Below are 19,383 nucleotides of genomic sequence, written 5' to 3' on the forward strand. Positions count from 1 at the left end.
AGCAGGAGGAAGGTAGCTCAGTGAGTTGAAGAAAAGGCTGACCAACTTGAGTTTGGAAAGTAGGAGAGCTCAAGCATGGTCAATTTTGGACAGTGCCATTGCAATGTCTGCTTTAGAATTAAGATTCCCTGAAGAGAGAGAGAATTGGTCTACTGGGGGTGGGAAACCTATTGGCTTGGGGTATCTTGAGGTCAGGGTATTAATTTCTCTGGCTCCCTCCTTATTAGGCTGCAGGTTAGCAGTGGCTGTAATCCTTACTGGAGGTTACAGCTCTTTCTCAGTCCCCATAACTATTCCCTCTTCTTGAGTTCCAGGGGTTGCTCCCTGATGTTGCTAACCCTGTGTGGCTTCTCTATCCCTTATTGATTTCTGTTAAATATACCCACACTTTTGTAAAATATCCCTTTATTACATTCTCCAATTACCCTAATTTGGATGTACTACTTGTTCCCTGCCAGAATCTTGCCTTACATAGTAATTAGTACTGGGAGAAGTGGGCCCAGGACACAGCCTCCGAAAAAAACAAGATTCTAAGATTGGGTTGTTCAAAGTTGAGGAGTGCATAGATAACCTCCTCGATGGGAGCAGAGGGAAAGGGATAAGCCACTAGTAATCATTGGCAAGCACAAGTGTCTTCTCTTACCCAATTTTCATCTGGTTATTTTCCCACTTTCAGAAAAGTGATATACTCAATTGGCAGAATACTCACATTAGCTCTCTATTATGTGGAATGAAGATTGTATAATAGGAGGAGCCAAGTGGAAGCCCCAAAATAATAAGCTCAATGCAATGTGGCATTCTTTGGAGGAACTGCAAAGATTAGTGCCACCATCAGAGACTTGGGAGATGCAGGGGTGATTATTCCTACCACATCCCCATTTAACTAGTCTTGCTTGGCAGATCCAAGAGCCAGATGGGTCTTAGAGAATAATGGTAGATTGTTCCAGACTTAATAAGGTGGTTATGGCAATCACAGCTGAGGTTTTGGATATATCTTTATTAGGAAAAAAAATCAATAACCACTCCTGACACCTGGTTTTTCAGCTATTGATGTGTAAATGCTCTCAATAAATAGGTAGGAAAGGTGGCTGTCAGTCACTCTCCTTTTTTTGGCAACATTGGTGCTTATTCAATGAGCCCATGTAGAAAGTGGAAATAGAGGCAAAGATGGAGGCTTATTATGGATTTCTTATCCCCGAAGCTTATTTGGCCAGAGCCACTGTTGATTGCCCAGCTTTTCAGCAGCCATGGTCTTTAATAAAGCACAGAGTAGACAGTGATTTGTCCTCACAGGCATAAATGTGTATCTCAGATACAATTTTGCTTTATTTTATCAGAATTCTTCTGCTGGCATTCCTATTTGTGGACCTACAGATGCCTTATCCATTGACATGGTATCTCACAAAAGCACTTATTTGGTGGCAAAGGATGTGTGGCAAAGGACTCTTACCTTTAGCATTTATGACTCTCCTGTCACCCAGAAGCAGATGGCTTGATATTAATGGAATGGCCTGATGAAGAAAATCTTTCACAAGCAGGTGTCTTAAACCAGTGGTCAATAGCTGGTGGTATGTTCTCTGTAGCCAGAATGCAAAGGCCTGGGAACTAAGAGAAATGAGAGTGGCTGGAGTATTGTTTGATGTTATCCCCAGAACCTTAAGAGCTGTACTCTGAGGAGAAATGTTCCATCAGAAAACAGCACCACAGTTCAACTAAATTGGGAGCTGAGGCTATTCCAAGGCCATTTTTGAGCTCTTCATGTCACTGAACTAACAAAGAAGGTGGGAAGTGGTCCCTTTACTGGCTGGGGTAATTGATATAGTGAACTTGTCAAACCAACTTCTGAAAATACTGAAATAAATTCACAACCAACTGAAATAAATGTTTAAACAAACTACCACAAAAGGAAGTGGATAAATGTAAAATATTTGTCAAGGACTTCTTCAAAGAAGCAGAAAGTAAAGTCCCAAGAGTAGGGAAATAATTACCTTATTCCCCCTCTTCCAAGGGAAATATCTGCCAAGATGTTCTGCCATCCTGGCACATATGCCTTTCGATTTTGCAAGGCTTCCATGGCCATCTTTGTAATTTGTTCTTCATATTCTACATAATCTTTATTCATAGCCACATCAGGATTTGATGATTGGCCCATAAAGTAAATACTGAGCCAAAAATTTACAGACTTTAGCCAAGACTAAAATAATTGCCAAAGAAATTCTTGTTTGGGAAGAAGGCAATTTTTTTCTTATTGGCATCAGTGTTCTACTGCTTTCTACTGCAGGATGCCTTAAGCACCATGATTCTGCAAAAACACTGCACTGACTTGACATCAGAGGGAATGACCACTAAATCCCCTGGACTATTGGCTAGTGGTCTGCCAAATATGATGTGATTCAGATTCAGATTCAAGGTCATAGATCAGGAGTGATAAAGCAGTAGCAGTGAGACAGTAGTATGGTCTGGAAGCTGGGTTGTTGTCCATGACTGGAGACAGACAGCTTGGCAAGGGAAAGATCTTGCCATCCTTTGTCTGAGGGTATACAGTGGTATTCGGAGAATCTGCAAAGCTATATTAGGAGCCATGGGCAAAGAACAGTTGTGATTATACCAGCTAGATGAGACTCATGGCTATAATGGTTTCAATAGTCACCCAAAGGCTACTGCCAGCTTTTAAGATGAAGCTACCTGCTCAAGTCTGCCATGCCTGGCCAGATTCTACAAATGTAAATGGTCTTTGATGATTATGCCCTCACTGTCCATATCTTCTGACAGAGGCAGTATTATCAGTTGTTTGGAACTTGGGTTGAGCATATAAATCCTAACTCTGACATCTACTGGCTGTGGGTCCCAAGACCTATTACATAACATTTCCCCAATTCTCAGATTTCTCATAAGAAAAATGGGAATCATATTTCACAGAACCAAAGCAAATAATACTAAAATGTGTAAGAACAAAAAGGGAATCATAATATTGACTTCATAAGGATATTGGAAGCATTAGATAATATCATGTTTGTAAAGCACCTTAAATAGTGTATAGTGCATATCAAGTCTCGATAAATGATAATTTTGTTTATCAGCATTATCATAACCATGAAGGCAGTTTCTCTAGAGTCCAGAGGGGAGGAAGATTCAAACAGCCTTGGGGCTGGTCTTCTCTTTGATGCATCTTTCATGAACTGGGTTGGGCAAGAGTTACACTAATAAAGACTCTGAGATGGTGAAAATGAGAGGAATATATTTGAGTCATTGGTATGACCAATGTATAGTATAGTAAAGACCACGATGATTGAAGGCCACCTGCATGAAAGAAGGAAGAGATATACCATGGCAAGAATACTCTTAGGAAAATGACTAAGGTTAGAGGAATAAGACAACCAGAATAGGAAATGTACTGGGAAGAAAGCCTCAATGGTATTTCTAACACCAAAGAAGAAGCAACCTAAAGAGTGAGGTGTCATTCAAAATGAGGACTAAGAATGCCATTGAATTTGGCAGGAAGGAGGTCTCAGTCTCATTAAATGAGCAGTTTCCATGAAATGGCACATATATCGGTCAGTATTCAACTAGAGAGGAAAATCCAGTAGGATACATATGTTGATTGTAAATATTATGGATTATAATATTTATTATAATTTGTATACATTATAAATATTAATATAAAATGTGTTAGTTATTGGTTAATTAATAAAAATATTAATGATAAATATAATATGCTAGGGTGTCAGTGTGGCTCAGTTGGTTAAGCGTCTGACTCTTGATTTCAGCTCAGGTCATGATCTCAAGATAGTGAGCTTGAGTTCCACATCAGGCTCTGTGCTGACAGAGGAGATCCTGCTTGGGATTCTCTCTCCCTCCTCCTCTGCTCCTTCCCTGCTCTCTCTCTTTCTGTCTCTGTCTCTGTCTCTGTTTCTCTCAAAAATAACTAAACATTTAAAAATGCATACATAATATGTTAATTCTTCTTAATATATTATGGTATTTATTACAAGAAGTTGAGTTACATAATTGTGGGGACTAAGTTAGCTATCCAAAGTCCATAGGATAGGCAGTTGAGAAGAAAAGACCATGTCAGTCTAGAAACCCACGGGTCCAAGCTGAAACTTATTGTCCACAGGCAGGCAGGTAGGAAGGGGGATCTAATGGGAAAGGGGAACCATTGAGAAGCTAGCTGCTGTCTGTGGTCTCTAGCTCAGGAAAGGCCTAAGCTCTCTTTTAAAAGGCTTTTAATTGATTAAGTAAGGCCCATCCACAATCATCTCCCTTTTGTTGAATTTCAAGTCAACTGATAAGACCGTTTACAGTTTACATCTATAAAATCCCTTCACAGTAGCATCTAGATGGGTATTTCGTTTAACTGGGAGAACATGAGAAAATAGCTGCTTCTGTCCTTCTGTCCTCAAATTCACAGAAGGGAATATCCCTTGTAGTCTGCCCTAACTAGAGATACTAGAAAGGTAATTTTCTGGTAGTTCAGAACAAGAAAGAGAAGTAGCTCGAAGAGATATGTGCAAGGGATGATCTCAATGGAGAGCAAAAGAATGAAACTGCAGTTGGAGAGGGTAAGTAGGAACAAGACCTCATTGTTGTCTAGAGAAGGATTCAGTGCTGGGAGAGGCAATTCACCGTGGGCCCTCAAGCTCCCTATACATTCTTGCTGGGTATGCCCAAAATGCAAGGCCCAGCCTCCTCCATACGTAGGATATTTCTCAGAGTTGTGTTTGCAAAAGGCAATCTTGAGGGATGATGGTAACATCTCCCCCCAAACAAAGAACAGTCTTGCCTTCACTTGCTATAAAAGCAATAAATCCCTAGTTCTAGTGTTCCCCTCCCGTAATGTAACCCATACTATGTGTGGGCACTTACCATGGGCTTTCTCTGTCTCCTTCATGGGCCTTGGTGGTGGGGATTGGGAACCAACCGACATAAACCAACATAAAGCTCTGACTACTACTTTTGCCATGAATTATAAAGGTCTTTGTCTCTTTGGCCATGAGTCTTATGTCTTCTGCCAGCATCCACAAAATAGTAACAGGCTAGTTAATTCGTGTGTAAGCAGGCTAAAATCTCAGACCCTTCAAGATTCTTGACTCCCAGATGAAGAGAAACACACTTCTAGTAACTACTAAAAGCACTAGACTTTAAATCTAGCAGAAAACCATTCCCAACAAAATTTTTAAAATTTAAAATTTTATTTAAAATATTGGTTTATTGGTCTTTATAATCTGGAAAGAAAACTAAGCATATCCTCACCTAAGCTCCAAAGTCTAGCTCAAATGTATTTTACGGACAGTGGAATAGTCTAGCGATCCAGTTGTAGAATCTTAAGATCTTGGCTTGACTGTAAGCACTGAGCCTTGTTTTCCCCAAGTCTAAACTGGGGACACTAATACCTGACACTTGCAGCGTTACTTCATGGGTTATGTGAGAGCATGCGTGGTATACAAGTGAGATACTGTGGACATCTCACAAGTGTTGGTTCTCTTTTCTTCTCTTTCTTCTCCTATCCCACACACAGCCTTAGAATTGTTTTCTAGTTTTTGCATAGATTTTGCCTACGTTTTTACTCAAACCACTGACATTCAGTATTGTCTGACCTTGAGATACCTTATAGAAGATCCAACCATTAACTGGTTTCCATATTTCTCTCTCAAGAGTTCAGTGACTTACAGCCTAGCTTCTCCTTTTCAGTCTATGTTTCAATCCACAGTCTTTTTTATGGTGCTGCTCCCTATGTAATAAGTGCCATTTTCAAGCACTTAACATTTACAAAGAGTGTTCAGAGCATCATGTTATATATAGCAACAATAGGATAGTCATCCACTCTATAGACCATTAAGTGGAAATGTTACGCTGTCATCCAAGGTTGCACCTTACTTTTTCCAAGGTCGTTGGTAAATGGCAGAGCTGGAATATAAACCCTGCTGTTCTGACTCTGAGTCTTGTGCTCTTCCCCGCCTTATCGCCTGCTATATCACTCTGTTTTCTTCCTGTGTCTGTTTGGCCCACCTCCGGGTTGGTTTCTGAGGTCTCTTTTTGACAGTGTTTTTGCAATAACCCTGTGTATTAGCCAGGGCTCTTTCAATTTCAAGTGACAGAAATCCCACTTAAAAAAGATTTATTGGCTCATGTACAGAGAAGGATGGGGAATAAGTGGTGTTAGGCACTGCTGGGTCTGAGGGCTCAGAGATGTCATTAGGGTTGTTTTGTTTTTTGTTTTTTTGTTTTTTTTTTTTTTTCTCCTCTCCACTTCTCAGTCCTGCCTCTTTCTGGTTTTGGCCCCATTCACTTCCTGCACATGTGTTTCCTTTTTGTGGTGGCAAACATGGCGGGCAACAACTCCTACATAGCTTTCCACTGCTTCTTATTCTAGGGGAAAGAAAGTCATGTTCTTCATCTGTCTGTATGAAATTGGCTCCATTTGGATCATGGACCTATCCATGGGGCCAATCACTGGCCAGGGTGAAGGCGTATCATGATCAGCCAAGCTGGTGTCACACATCTATTCCTTCACCCAGGAATTGGCGTTCTATGTCTGGCAGTTCATGAGGGTCGCGTCATTAGAATGGGGCAGCATGACTCAAGGGTAAGAGTCAGGGAAGGGGATACCTGAGAGCAAAGGAAAACAAAACACAATAGAAGCAAACTGCACCCCTCCACACCAGATGGCCACCAAACCTTACAGTCTAGATTGTCACCGATAATTCAAATTTCAAATATTATAAAAACTGATATATGTTTTCCCTGAATTTTTTACTTGAGATTTTATTCTTTGCAGCAAAGACTATCCACTAAATTTCATGTGATTTAATTTAATACCTGTGAAAACCTTTTCATAAAACTAAATTAGAACTCGGGAGAAAACGTGCTTGTCAGACCACACATCCTGATTTGGAGCTCATAAAACGTGATTCTGCTCAGTAAGGACAGCAGAGTTGATGGGCTTGTCGGGGGTTGGGGGTGGAGGTGGGGGTGGGGGGGCGTTGGGGGGGGGTGTCTGTCAGTTCCTCCACCTGCCCACCTACGGGACTCCATTTCTTGGCGGGGAAGGCAGCCTGCTCGAGCGCTCATTGAATATATATTTAATGGTGCGACATTTACACGATGCCAAGGAGGCTTTGAAATGACTAAATTTAAAATAGATCTTAATACCTAAAGCAAGAGAGAGAGAGCAGAAGGAAATGAAGCACATTCTGTGAGTTAAGAAGACACATTACAAGAGAGCTAAAACCAAATATGCCTGCAGATTTCCAAAATAGACACTTATTGTGTTGTTTCCCATGTTTTTGTCTCTGTCTCTTCCTTCCCCTCTACCCTAGAGGTATTGGGCAAATTAGTGAACAATAACAATGATGATAATAATAACAGCAATTACTCCTGTTCACAAAGTACTTACTCTGTGCCAAGCACTTTACCAAGATTTTTAGATACAATATCTCATTTAATCCTCACAATCACAGAATGAGTATGATCCCTGTTAATAAGATGAGGCAGGAGTTTTAGGGAGATTAAGTGTCTTGTCCAAGTTCATTCAGTTGGTGATACTTTTATTCGGTTTCTCTTTCTATTGCAACAAATTACCACAAATTCAGTGTCTTAAAACAACACATGTTGGGGCGCCTGGGTGGCGCAGTCGGTTAAGTGTCCGACTTCAGCCAGGTCACGATCTCGCGGTCCGTGAGTTCGAGCCCCGCATCGGGCTCTGGGCTGATGGCTCAGAGCCTGGAGCCTGTTTCCGATTCTGTGTCTCCCTCTCTCTCTGCCCCTCCCCCGTTCATGCTCTGTCTCTCTCTGTCCCAAAAATAAATAAACGTTGAAAAAAAAAAATTAAAAAAAAAAATAAAAAAATAAAAAAAAAAACAACAACACGTGTTTATCATCTTGCAAGATGTGGAGGTCAGAAGTGTGAAATGGGTCTCACTGGGCTAACATCAAGGTGTTGGCAGGCCTGTCTTCCTTTCTGGAGGCTCTAAGGGAGAATCCATTTTCTTACTGTTTCTAGCTTCTAGAGGCTGCCCTCATTCCTTGGCTCATGGCTGTTCTTCATCACCAAAGCCGGCAATATTAGACTGAATCCTTCTTACCCTGCCATCTCTCTGCTTTTTCCATCTTTTGCCTCAATATACCACTTTTAAGGACCCCTGGAATTACACTGGGCCCACTAGATTATCCAGGACAATCTCCTTATTTTAAGACCAACTGATTAGCAGACTTAATTCCATCTGCACCATTAGGTCTCCTTTGCCATGTAGCCAAACATATTCACAGGTTCAGCGGTTTGGGACATGGAATCTGTAGGGGCCATCATCCTTCTTTCTATAAGACTGTCCTGATTACTCTCCTCCTGATCTCCCTTGCTCCTGATCCTTGGACTTGGCATTTGAACCCTTAGTCCCAGCTTGTTCCTTCAGCACTCTCTAAAGATACTGGCTACACTCCCAGCCTCTGGCTGTTAGGCTCCTGGTACTTCTGTTAAGATGGCTCAATCCCAGACACATGTACACATATTCACAGATACACACAGACTTCCGCTAGGGAAACTTGGAACATACTGAGCTTCTCTGACTCCTCACTGAGTACACATTTGCTGAGCCCCAACTATATGCCAGAGATACAAGATCACCTCTGCCATCAAGATGCTCATAATCAGAGGGGAAACACACAGGTAAACCAGTGATCACAGACCTTGTGGTAAAATGCGCAGAGTGCTGTGGGGGCAAAGTACGGGGGTGAGGGGCATATTAGGGAAGGATTCAAATGGGGACGGACACTCGACTGGAGTCCTAAGTCATGAATAAGAATAGTAAGGCAGAGATAGAGAGGGGCAGACTCTAGACAGAGGGAACAGCACGTACATAAACATGGAGAGTACGAGAATGTGGACGCTTTGGAAATGCAACTAGCCTGGTTTGAATGGAACACAGGATCCAATTCAAGATGAGGGCCACATGGCATGAGGAGAAACCAGTTTAACTAGTTTCAGTAAAGACTAGGGTAAAGTAATAACCCCAAAGTACAACACCCCAAATAAGATAGATCTTCCCTCTCACGGAGTTGTCTTGCTAGCCTAGATTGGTGAATAGCTTTGCTATGTGATGGTCAGGAGCCACCGGTGCATAATTGAGAACAGGTCACTGCAATGTCTGGTTCCAGCTTAAGGGAACAGAAAGTGAAGAAGTCTGGGGCAGGCAATTTCCTTTTCAGCAAGTAAGGTGGGGCTGGATTAAGAGGACGTTATCAGCCATGTGACAGCATTTAAACTTTATCCTAAAAACAACAGGACATCATTAAGGGGTGACAGATTTCATTTCAAAAATGCAAATTCTAGCACCGAGCAAGAAGAGTAGACTGGACAAAGGCAAAACTAAGAAGTAGGAAATGCATTTTATAAAGATGCCTTTAGCAGAAACCCAGGGGAGAAGTGATAAGAAAAGAGTAGATGGAATTGAGTTTGTGGAAGCAAATACATGAAAGAGTTTTAAAAATGAGAAAGTATTCAATTGTTAAATGCTACAAAGATGTCAAGCAAAAAAAGGACTGGGTTTGGCATTAGGAGGTCATTGATCAGCTTGCTGAGAGGACTTTCAGGGGAGCGTTGGCACAGAAGGGGGTGGAGAATTGGAAATAAGGAATATAGAAAAATTTCCAAGATGTTTGGTTAGGACATAGGCATATAAGGTAGTAGTTTCTTTGTGGTTTTTTGTTTGTTTATTTGTTGGTTTTTGTAAATATGGAAGAGCTTGGAGATGGAAGGTTGAAGATAAATGTGAGAAAGGGGTAATTAATGAACAAAAGTGCTTAGCAGGAGGGAAAGAACAGGATCCAGGGCCCAAAAGAGGAAATAAATTCAGTGACAGAAGATAGATCCAGAGGCATAAAAAAGCCCATTTTTCCCTTCAACTGAGACATTAAGAGAAAATGCCGGAGAGGCTGCCAACCGTCAGCATAATGATGGAAGATCATAAACCAAGGGCAGTAAGGTCCATCTGTGGTCTAAGGGTTTACTTCCCTTTCAGAAAGTTAGTACTGGATGCAGGACAATTTTCAGCGATTAGTAAATTTGACCACAAGGCAAGACTATGATATGAGTGGAGTCTAACTATTACTGTGACATATAATTAATTCCCTGCGGTACGACCAGAATTATCTTAACAGCCACAAAGAGAAGGACTGGAATGTCAATTTGCTTCCTCTCAATCCTCTTCTTCTTCCCACATCCCCAAGAGTTTTCCCCTTAAGTGGATTCTGTACTAAATCATCATAATGATGGGCCCTCCTTAACTCAGTTTGTTCTTCTGCCTGTGGCATCCATTTCCGCTCTCCTAATTCACGGAGTTCCACGTTGTTATTGAAGCATTTCCCTGGGGATCTTTTAGGTGTCTACATCCTAGTTTCATTTTAGTGTCTTCATTGTATCTTTTGCATTACATCAACAGTCTGTTAGTTTCAGACTTTGCCTTATGGTACCAAGTCGATTAATATATGATTTTGAAAACGTAAATATGCACACATACGACAAAGTGCATCAAAGTCGACAGAACAAAAGAAGCGGTTTGCGTTGGCCCACAGGCTGCAAAACCATGCCGTATAATAAGCACAGCACCTATAAAGAGGAATGGGGTTTGGTTCCTGCCCACTCAAATAATGTGTGTGAATTTCTCGGTGGGATTCATTGCAGGCATCAAATGCTGGTTTTCTTTCTTTCTTCACTCTCACAGGGTTCACTTTCAAATGGGGGAGACGTAACCATGGCATAAATACTTTTAAAAGGAGGGGAAGGGAACTATAGAGAAATAGGATTCTATACATGAAGGAACAGAGACAGGAAAAAGCTCACAGCATTCAAAGAAGAATAAGTAAAAACAAGTCCACCCTGCAGTGTTCTCCAGGACCTGGTTAACAACCACATTCAGATGTTAATAAATCATTTTTACTGAAATTTTTGGGGGATGGGAGAGGCACCTGGATTAAAGTTATTTTGTTTTGCGACATCACCAAATAAGGATCTAGGCTCTTAAATGACACAGCAAATGCCCATTTTGATTTGGCTTGGTTGGCTACTTATTTATTTATTTATTTGGACAAATACAGTCTGGATTTCATTTCCCAATGTTCCTAGTGGCAAACTTCTTGGTAATATTTGAGAAACATGCTTTGGTATATGACGCTTATTACCTAATAGCCTTGTGATCTGGGTTATGTTATAAAATCTTTCTTCCTCAATTGCCTCATTCTCATAAGGTTGTTAGGATTAAATAAGATAACCATACAAAGTCCCCTGGCACATAGTAAGTGCTCAATAGATGGTAGTCACATTGGAGGAGGCAATCAAGAGGACATGACAGGCAGCTGATTTGAGAGTTGGACCCAGGCAATCAGAGGCTCCTCATTCCCAGTCCTGTCCTTGGCATATACACTCTGCCTATCATGCCCACGGTAGGAACAGCATGAGGCATCAGTAGAGACAGTCCGCCATGTATACATGCACTCTCTCACACATTTGTGAAATGCATTACATTTAGTGTGTGTATGTGGGTATGTGAGAGAATTAGAAAAGAATGTGTGTCTCCTTTCATTCTGCCACTTTATATCCATAAGAAAAAAAGAAATACTGAATAAAATGTTAACCAATTTCCCCAGATTACCTGGTCAACATAACAGTGTGTGGGGAAAGGGATACTGATAGCAGGGAGGCCCTGCAACAATGGCAACAATGGCAACAATGGCAACAATGGATTGAATATCCCTTTAAAACTAAGCTGATCCTATGATTATTGTGTTTGTTTGTAATCACAGCCACAGCTCAGGGGTAAGAAGAGTAGGCAAAGCTCTTTGCCATTACTCTAAAGTATCTAGATAATAACAATAACCCTGCTATTGAAGTAGCAAAAATTATAAGGATATCTTTTATAGCATGGTTAAAAGTGGGGAATATGGAAAAGAATTTAAATTTCCAAGAATTGGGTAAACAAACAATGACAAATTCATACAATAGAATATTTTTTATCTATAAAAATGATGCTGCAGAACGGTAGGCAATAACTTGGAAAGATATTAAAACATACTGTTAAGTGGAAACAGCAAGTTATAAAACATGTACATTCGATTATTTTTGGCTAGGAAATACCACCTATCATTTATTCACCTTGCTTGCCATCAATCACCCACGTATTGAAGTGTATGCATCAAACTGTGAAAACTAGTTATCTCAGTATGAAAAGATTATTGGTCATTTTATGTTTTATTTTCTTTTTGCTTATCTTTATTTCTTTGGTATTTTTTCTATGTTGACTATCTCTTACTTTTTGGAATGGTAAGAAAAATAAGAAAAAAATAAGAAAAATAAATACTATGGACTATAATGAGAGAGAGTCACAGTGAAAGAGAGTGAGCAACAGTGTGAGAGGGAGTATGTTTATGAAAGAAGAAAGAGAACATTCATTCAAAGACAGACTGGTGTCTCCGGGCCCGAAACTCTGGTTCTGGCTTTCAACCTACCTTCTACATTAAAGTCATTCAAGCCTTGTTTCCTGATGGATAACCAATCTTTTTGGCTATGATGTGTCTCCCTATGGCTCATACCTATAATCTGAAACTGACTCCAGCCTACGTTCAAGCCCCGCTTGGACCCCACCTCCCTAAACCTATGTAGTTATGATATGAGAAGATTTTGCTCTAACTTGGAAGTTGGACCTTAGATGATATACCTGCTGTGTCAATTTTATGATTGGTGGGGATTATTTACAATACATATACATATACATATACATATACATACACGAAGTAAACCTCTAGTTGATAATGGAGGTATAAATTAATTGCCAATTGTCATTTATTAATGCTCTTAGCACTTTTTTTTCTTGACACCTAGATCAGTTTTCTGAATTATATTACCTGCCCCTGATCCCTGGCATATATTATATAAATGTGAGTATAAATTTTTGTAAATTAAAACTTATTTGTAGATAACATTTCAGTAATTGAAATTTTAATATATTGGGAGGTGATTTTAGTATTTATAGCTTTATTCCTTAATGTTAAAAATTAAACATTCAACATTACTTTAAAGCTGGTTTTCTAAATCTTTTCACTTATTCACCGATAATGAAGAACAAAATTTAACTCATCTGGTTCAATTTTTTAAGTTTTTTTGTTTATTTCTGAGAGAGAGAGAGAGAGAGCACAAGCAGGGGAGGGGCAGAGAGAGAGAGAGAGAGGGAGGCATAGAAGCAAAATCAGAATCTGAGCTGTCAGCACAGAGCCCGATGTGGGGCTCGAACCTACCAACCAGGAAATCATGACATGAGCTAAAAATCAAATGCTTATCTGACTGAGCTACCCAGGCACCCTTCATCTGGTTCCATTTTAATGAAGGGATGGTGCTATGGGCTGAATGGGTCCTCCTAAAATTCATATGTTGAAGTCCTACCCCTCAAAATGGTGGCACTAGGAGGCAGGCTTTAGGATGTGATCAGATCATAAAGGCGAAGCCCTCCTGAATGGGATTAGTGACCTTCCCACTAAGAGACATCTTTCATCCCTTCCACTATGTAAACTTAGAGCCAAGAAACAGCTGTCTAGTAAGTGGGTTCTCACCACAGAATCAGACTACACCTTCACCTTAGATTTCCCAGCCTCCAGAACTGTGAGAAATAAATTTCTGTCTGTTAAGCCACCCAGTTTATGGTATTTAGTTATAGCAGCCCAGGCTTACTAAGACAAATGGTTTGCTGAGACATGTGCAGGGTCGAAGGAACAAAAAAGGATGTGGAGACATCCAGGAACCAGCAGTGTAGGAAGTTGTTAATTGGGTCTTAGACCTAAAGGGGCAAGAGGAGACAGTACAGCTTCTGGAGCCTAGGAAGAGCTGGTGCCATAGAAAGGGGCCACACAATGGGAGCTGTGGTTGTGGAGGACACAGCCATACCAGAAGCAAAGTGCAGGAGAGGGGTACGGGAAGAGGTACTTACTGTGTCGGTCTTTCCATTTTCCAACCTCTCATTGCCTGTAGCCAACGGGTGGCCACCTGGCAAGAAAGCCTGGGCGATGTGGTCTACAGGGGTCAGGACAGGGACCAAAAGAAGAGGATGGAGAACAAAGAGTGAATGGCAAACGGGGAAATAAAAATAGTGTATTCACTCCACACCTTTTTTTTTTTTTTTTAAACTCATTGCTATGTTCCAGACATTGGACTAAGTGTACTTGATTTGCCGAACTTAGTTTGAGGTTTGTGAATAGATGAGTTGGGCACAGCTTTAGAGGAAATCTCTGTTTTCCTGAATATTATTTCTATTTACAGTATTTCAATAGGGACAGCGCTTCGTGGATTAGACTTTCAATGAGCTTTGCTACCTTTTGCTTGTGCTTGCTGTTCTACATAATGGCACACTTTGAAAAGCCATAAGTATAGAACAGGCACGACTTTGTATAATTAAGCTCAGGAGTAAAATCTTGGAATTTTACATAAGGGATGTTTCTTGGCTCTTTGTTGGCTTTTAAGAAAAAGGACAAATAAGGACACAGAACACAGGAGATAGGAGGCAGGAACCAAAGCAAATAACTTAATGAGCTATTCAAGAGGGAATTCACAAACTGCTTCCTAAGCCTTGATGAGAAATATGGAGGCATGTTGGTGAGGAGCTCATATTATTATTACTGGGAACATGTTGTATGGAGAAAGGCAATGGGTTCTCAAAAAAGAAACATTCTGATAAAAATCAGAAATTACAGAACATGTTGCTTCATTCAGAGCTATACAATCCACACCATGGAGTACTGAATCGGCTGTATTCTGTCCTCTGGCAATTTTGGAAAACATTTCATTGCTTTTTAAGCACTATCCCCTTCCCTCCCTTCAGAGAGGCCAAGCAGAAGACTTTGGATAGTACATCTTATATCACACAGTTGATTAATTTTTTTGCTACTTTATAGAAACTAGTATTTCTTAATGAATGTATAAGGTTTGAAATTTAGAATATCCACCTTCTGATTCAGGTTCCGTCACTGTGTAAACTTGGACACGACACTTCATTTCCCAGGGCCTCAAGTTCCTCATCTGGAGAGATCAGCTGGAAAACACAGGGTTTACCTAAGCTTTATGAAGTGATTAAATACATGAGTTGTAAAGTAAATTGTATCAGCACGTATCTATGTGTACATGGTCCCACTTGCAAATAGGGGATCAATACCATTCATCAGATTCCCCAAGAACTTTGTGTTCCCTAAAAACAATTATACAAATCTGAATCAAAAATATTAAGCAGACCCCATTTAATTTTAATTTTTAATTTTTTGAGAGGGAGAAGGTGCACACACGCACAAGTTGGGGAGAGGGACAGAGGGAGAGAGAGAGAGAAAAAGAGAGAGAGAGGGAGAGAGAGAGAAGAGAATCTCAAGCAGGCTCGATGCTTAGCACAGCTCAGAGCCTGACGGGGTAGGGGGGCTCGATCTCACAACCCTGGGATCATGACCTGAGCCTAAATCAAGAATCAGACACTCAACTGACTGAGCCACCCAAGAACTCCAGGAAGACCCTATTTTAAACTAAGAAATTCTACAACTTCATAAAAAATCTTTGGTTTACATAGCAATTTCAGAGCTGTCTCAAGTCCTTTTCTTGAGCTTCAATTTATAGCGGTTTTGCCAATTCTAGCTTTAAGCTTCTATTCTCTTCCCAGTTTTAATGATCTATAACCAAATAAATCAGATTTTTAACAAGGAGATAAGCCATCAAATATATTAGAAATATTCACGTTTAGAAGATCATTTTTAATATTAGAAACATTCACATTTAAAAGATCATTTTTACAATATAAGTAAATATGCCCTATTTAATCTGTTTTAAAAATCATTTTAATATTTGGTTTCTCATAACATGCAAGGAACTGTAGCTTGAGATATTTAATAGAATTTTGGAGTAAGAAGTTCTTGCAGCAGCACTGTCTGAAAGAACTTTTTGAGATAATGGAATGTTCTATAAATTTGTACTGTCTGATACAATGGCTGCTAGTCATATCTGGCCACTGAGAACTTGCAGTGTGGCTAGTGTGAATGAGGAATTAAATGTTTGATTTAATTTAATTTAATTTAAATTGTCACACATGGCAAATGACTACCACATTTGATAACATAATCTTAGAGAATGCCCCATGTAATACATATCAGGAGCTAAAAACCTCACGGCACCTCCTGTGATGCAGAATTTCTCAACAGAAACACTGTTGAATAGGGCCAGATAATTCGTTGTTTGCAGGGAGGGAGGTTGCCCTGTGCACTGGAGTGTATTCAGAAACATCCCTGGCCTCTCCCCACTAGATGCTGTTATTACTTGATCCCCAGACGTGACAATGTCTGCAAACATTGCCAGTTGTCCTCTGGAGGTTATAGTCGTCCCAGGCTGAGCACTACTGCCTTTAAGTAAGTTTTCCTTGAGCTTTGTCTTGAAAGTACTCAGGGACGAGGCACCTTACCAGATGGACCAATGCTGTATTGGATTCTTGAAATTATTAGGACATTACTCCACATAAGTGGATGCCCATAAAGTCTCTTCTCTGGACTTAGTTCTTGCTGGCAATTCTAGTAAACTCTTTGTTGAGGAAGAAGGCGGAAATAAACAAGCTAGTTGAAATGTGTATTAACAGGAAGCTCAACACATAGTGGTTAAGAGTGTGAGCTCTAGAACTAGAGACAGAGGTTCAATTTCTGGTTTTGTCAGGAGCTAGCTGTGAGTCACTTGTAAGGTAATTCAGTTCTCTGTTTCTTAGATTTCTCACTTGTAAAATAGGAATGATAATAGTAATGAGAGTTGTTTTAGAATTACATGAGAATGTGAATAATATGCTTGGTTATTATTATTTTAAGTAATAATGACAAGAATATTCTACTATCGTGTTGTGTTACTTGTTATAATATTTTACCACATGTGATCCTCCCAATGATTTTATAGATAATGGTGTTCCATCTGATAAATGAAAAATGTGGAGGCTCTCATAATTTCAGTGGTGTGCCCAAGTACATGCTTGGTGAGTTGAGAAAGCTAGATTCAAACCCAGTTCATTCAGTTCCAATGTTAGTGTTCTTTCTGCCATACACAAAGAATTCTGCCTGATCTCACCATCTTACATTCTGTGTCTGTGAGGGATCAGTCTATGTGTACCAGGTATGGAGAGTTTTACATAGTCATCAGGGATTTATTTATGTAACCATTGGAAGGGCCAAGGTGTGAAAGTCAGAGAAGCAACCCTCCATGATCTCAGCATGAAACACCAAAGCCAGAAATTCTCAAGAACTGGTGTAAAGCTGTTGTGAAGCTGCATCTGACCATGTATCTAGACACAATCACCTCTGCAGGATAAGGCCTCTGCTTCTCTTCTGCTTCCAGATATCTCTCACTGATGCTTTTACCTGGATTCTGCAGAGAATGGCATTCTGGGAAATGTAGTTCCTGCTTTGTTTCTGCAATGCAGAGGAGACGTAGATGGGGATGGTAGTGATTCTGAGCTGGCAACCAAGAATCCAGCACCTAGCTAAGGCATTCACATAGTCACCAGTGGATTATATGACCCAGGGTGATATGTGGGAAAGGTCATGAGACCAAATGCTCCCTTTAGCACCAATAATTATCAGTGAGTAAGTCATTTCACCTCTCAGGCTCTTTGCCTATCAGAATTAAGTAAAATAACACACAGTGAATGATTCTCACAGAATCTGGAACACAGCGAATGCTCAGTTAGTGTTGGTTGTTGCTCTGCACAGCTATAGACAGACAGGTATATTCTGAAGGCTATTTTCCCTGAGTGTTCTAAATGGTTCAAGGGAGATGATTTTGGGGCAGAGGTTACTAGTTGCCCCAATATCCACTCTTCCTTTCTTCCACAGTGATAGCCTGATGAAGATCGTATTTCTGGCCTCTTTTGAAGCTCACATTCTCACCTGCAGCTGTGGGGGGAGGTGCTGGTGTACCTTCCAAGTCTGGCCTTTGAAGGGAACTGGGCTCGTGTTCCTCGTCTTCTCCCTCTTTTGGCTGACTGGGATGCCGCCATGTTGGTGACAGCCAACTGTGGGCTAGCAGCCATGGATTGAAGGCAGCAGAACATCAAGCCAGAAGGAACTGGGCTCCTTGTCCCTCTGGGACTGAGTGTCAGCCAAGACAGCTTGGGCTCAGACTACTAAGTGAGTGAGAAATACACTTCTGTCTTGTTGCCACCACTGAGGCTTCTTTGCTGTAGCAGCTTGGCCTGTCTTCTAACTATACACCATTGGATGCAGACACTCCTACATAATTCCTCAATTATTACATGAAGGCAGCTTTCTGTAGGGGTGTGAATGCTCACTTGAGACAGATTTCAAGCCAGAATGGCCAATATCTCACTTACCCAGCTAATTTTATTTGAAAGACAGGTCCTGAAAATGGTGGGTGAACAACAAAAGTGCAAAAAATCCAGGAGAGGCAGAGAAGCGTCTGGAACCAACGCTGAGGGAGCTCATATACCTAGCAGGGGAAGCAGGCAGCCCTTTAAAACTACAAGGTGTACTGTCCAAGATGACAGTACAAGAGGGCTGCTAATAAATGCTTTCAGTGAAGAATTCAGGGACATTTCTTGGCTTTCACGAATAGTGCTAGTATTAAAAACAAACAAACCTGACGAATAGAGCAATGCTTCCCTCAGCTGAATGACTGGGTGATCATCTGTGCTTAGCAGAGCAGCAAGCGTGCTTCCAATAATCATAATTTAAAGATTCCAAGTGATAAAAGCATCACATTGAAATATCTGTTGTCTGAATGCTGCCCTGGCTACACAGACACAAAGAAGTGAAAGGTATTGCTGCAGTCACTGGGATCTCGGCTGGCACGATTATCGTGGCATTTACTACGTTGTAACCTCATCCGTTGTATAGATGTCCTTTCTCTAGACTGTGAGCCCTCTATGAATTATTTGCCTTTGTACCTTCTGCTCCTATAATGGTCAATAAATATTTAAATGGATGAATCTGTTCAACCTCTTTACTTTTCTGTGACTTGTTCAAAGTCAAAATTAATAATAGAAAAAAATCTGATTGTTTTTTTTCTTCTGTGTGAAGAGTTCTATTTTTTCCAGGGGACGAATGGCTAAATCTCTTATTAGGCATCCGCTAACCCAGATGCACACACGCACACAAACACCAAGGCATATAAGCAAACACAAAACACATGTAAACACAGAGTCCCACACAGCACACACAAATTCACACACAAAAACATGAGTTCTACATTTGAATTTCAGGCAAATGATGAGCAATATTTTAGGATAAATGAGTTTTAAATATTGCATACACAAACACACATATGGGGCGTACTTACCTGAAAAGAATTATTTGCTGTTTACTTGAAATTCAAATTTTACT

General features: G+C 40.5%; 1 long non-coding RNA gene across 1 annotated transcript in view; it reads right to left on the reverse strand.

Annotated features, from left to right (window-relative positions):
• Positions 1-1,093: 1,093 nt before the first annotated feature.
• LOC123607664 overlaps positions 1,094-19,383 on the reverse strand; it is a 30,348-nt gene continuing 12,058 nt past the window's right edge. The window contains exons 3-4 of the long non-coding RNA XR_006716840.1: positions 14,983-15,068; positions 1,094-1,605 (exon numbers count right to left, since the gene is read on the reverse strand). This is a non-coding gene — a long non-coding RNA (uncharacterized LOC123607664). The remainder of the gene's footprint in view (positions 1,606-14,982; positions 15,069-19,383) is intronic.

This window comes from Leopardus geoffroyi, chromosome A2 (assembly GCF_018350155.1).
Source record: "Leopardus geoffroyi isolate Oge1 chromosome A2, O.geoffroyi_Oge1_pat1.0, whole genome shotgun sequence".
Classification (NCBI taxonomy): Eukaryota; Metazoa; Chordata; class Mammalia; order Carnivora; family Felidae; genus Leopardus; species Leopardus geoffroyi.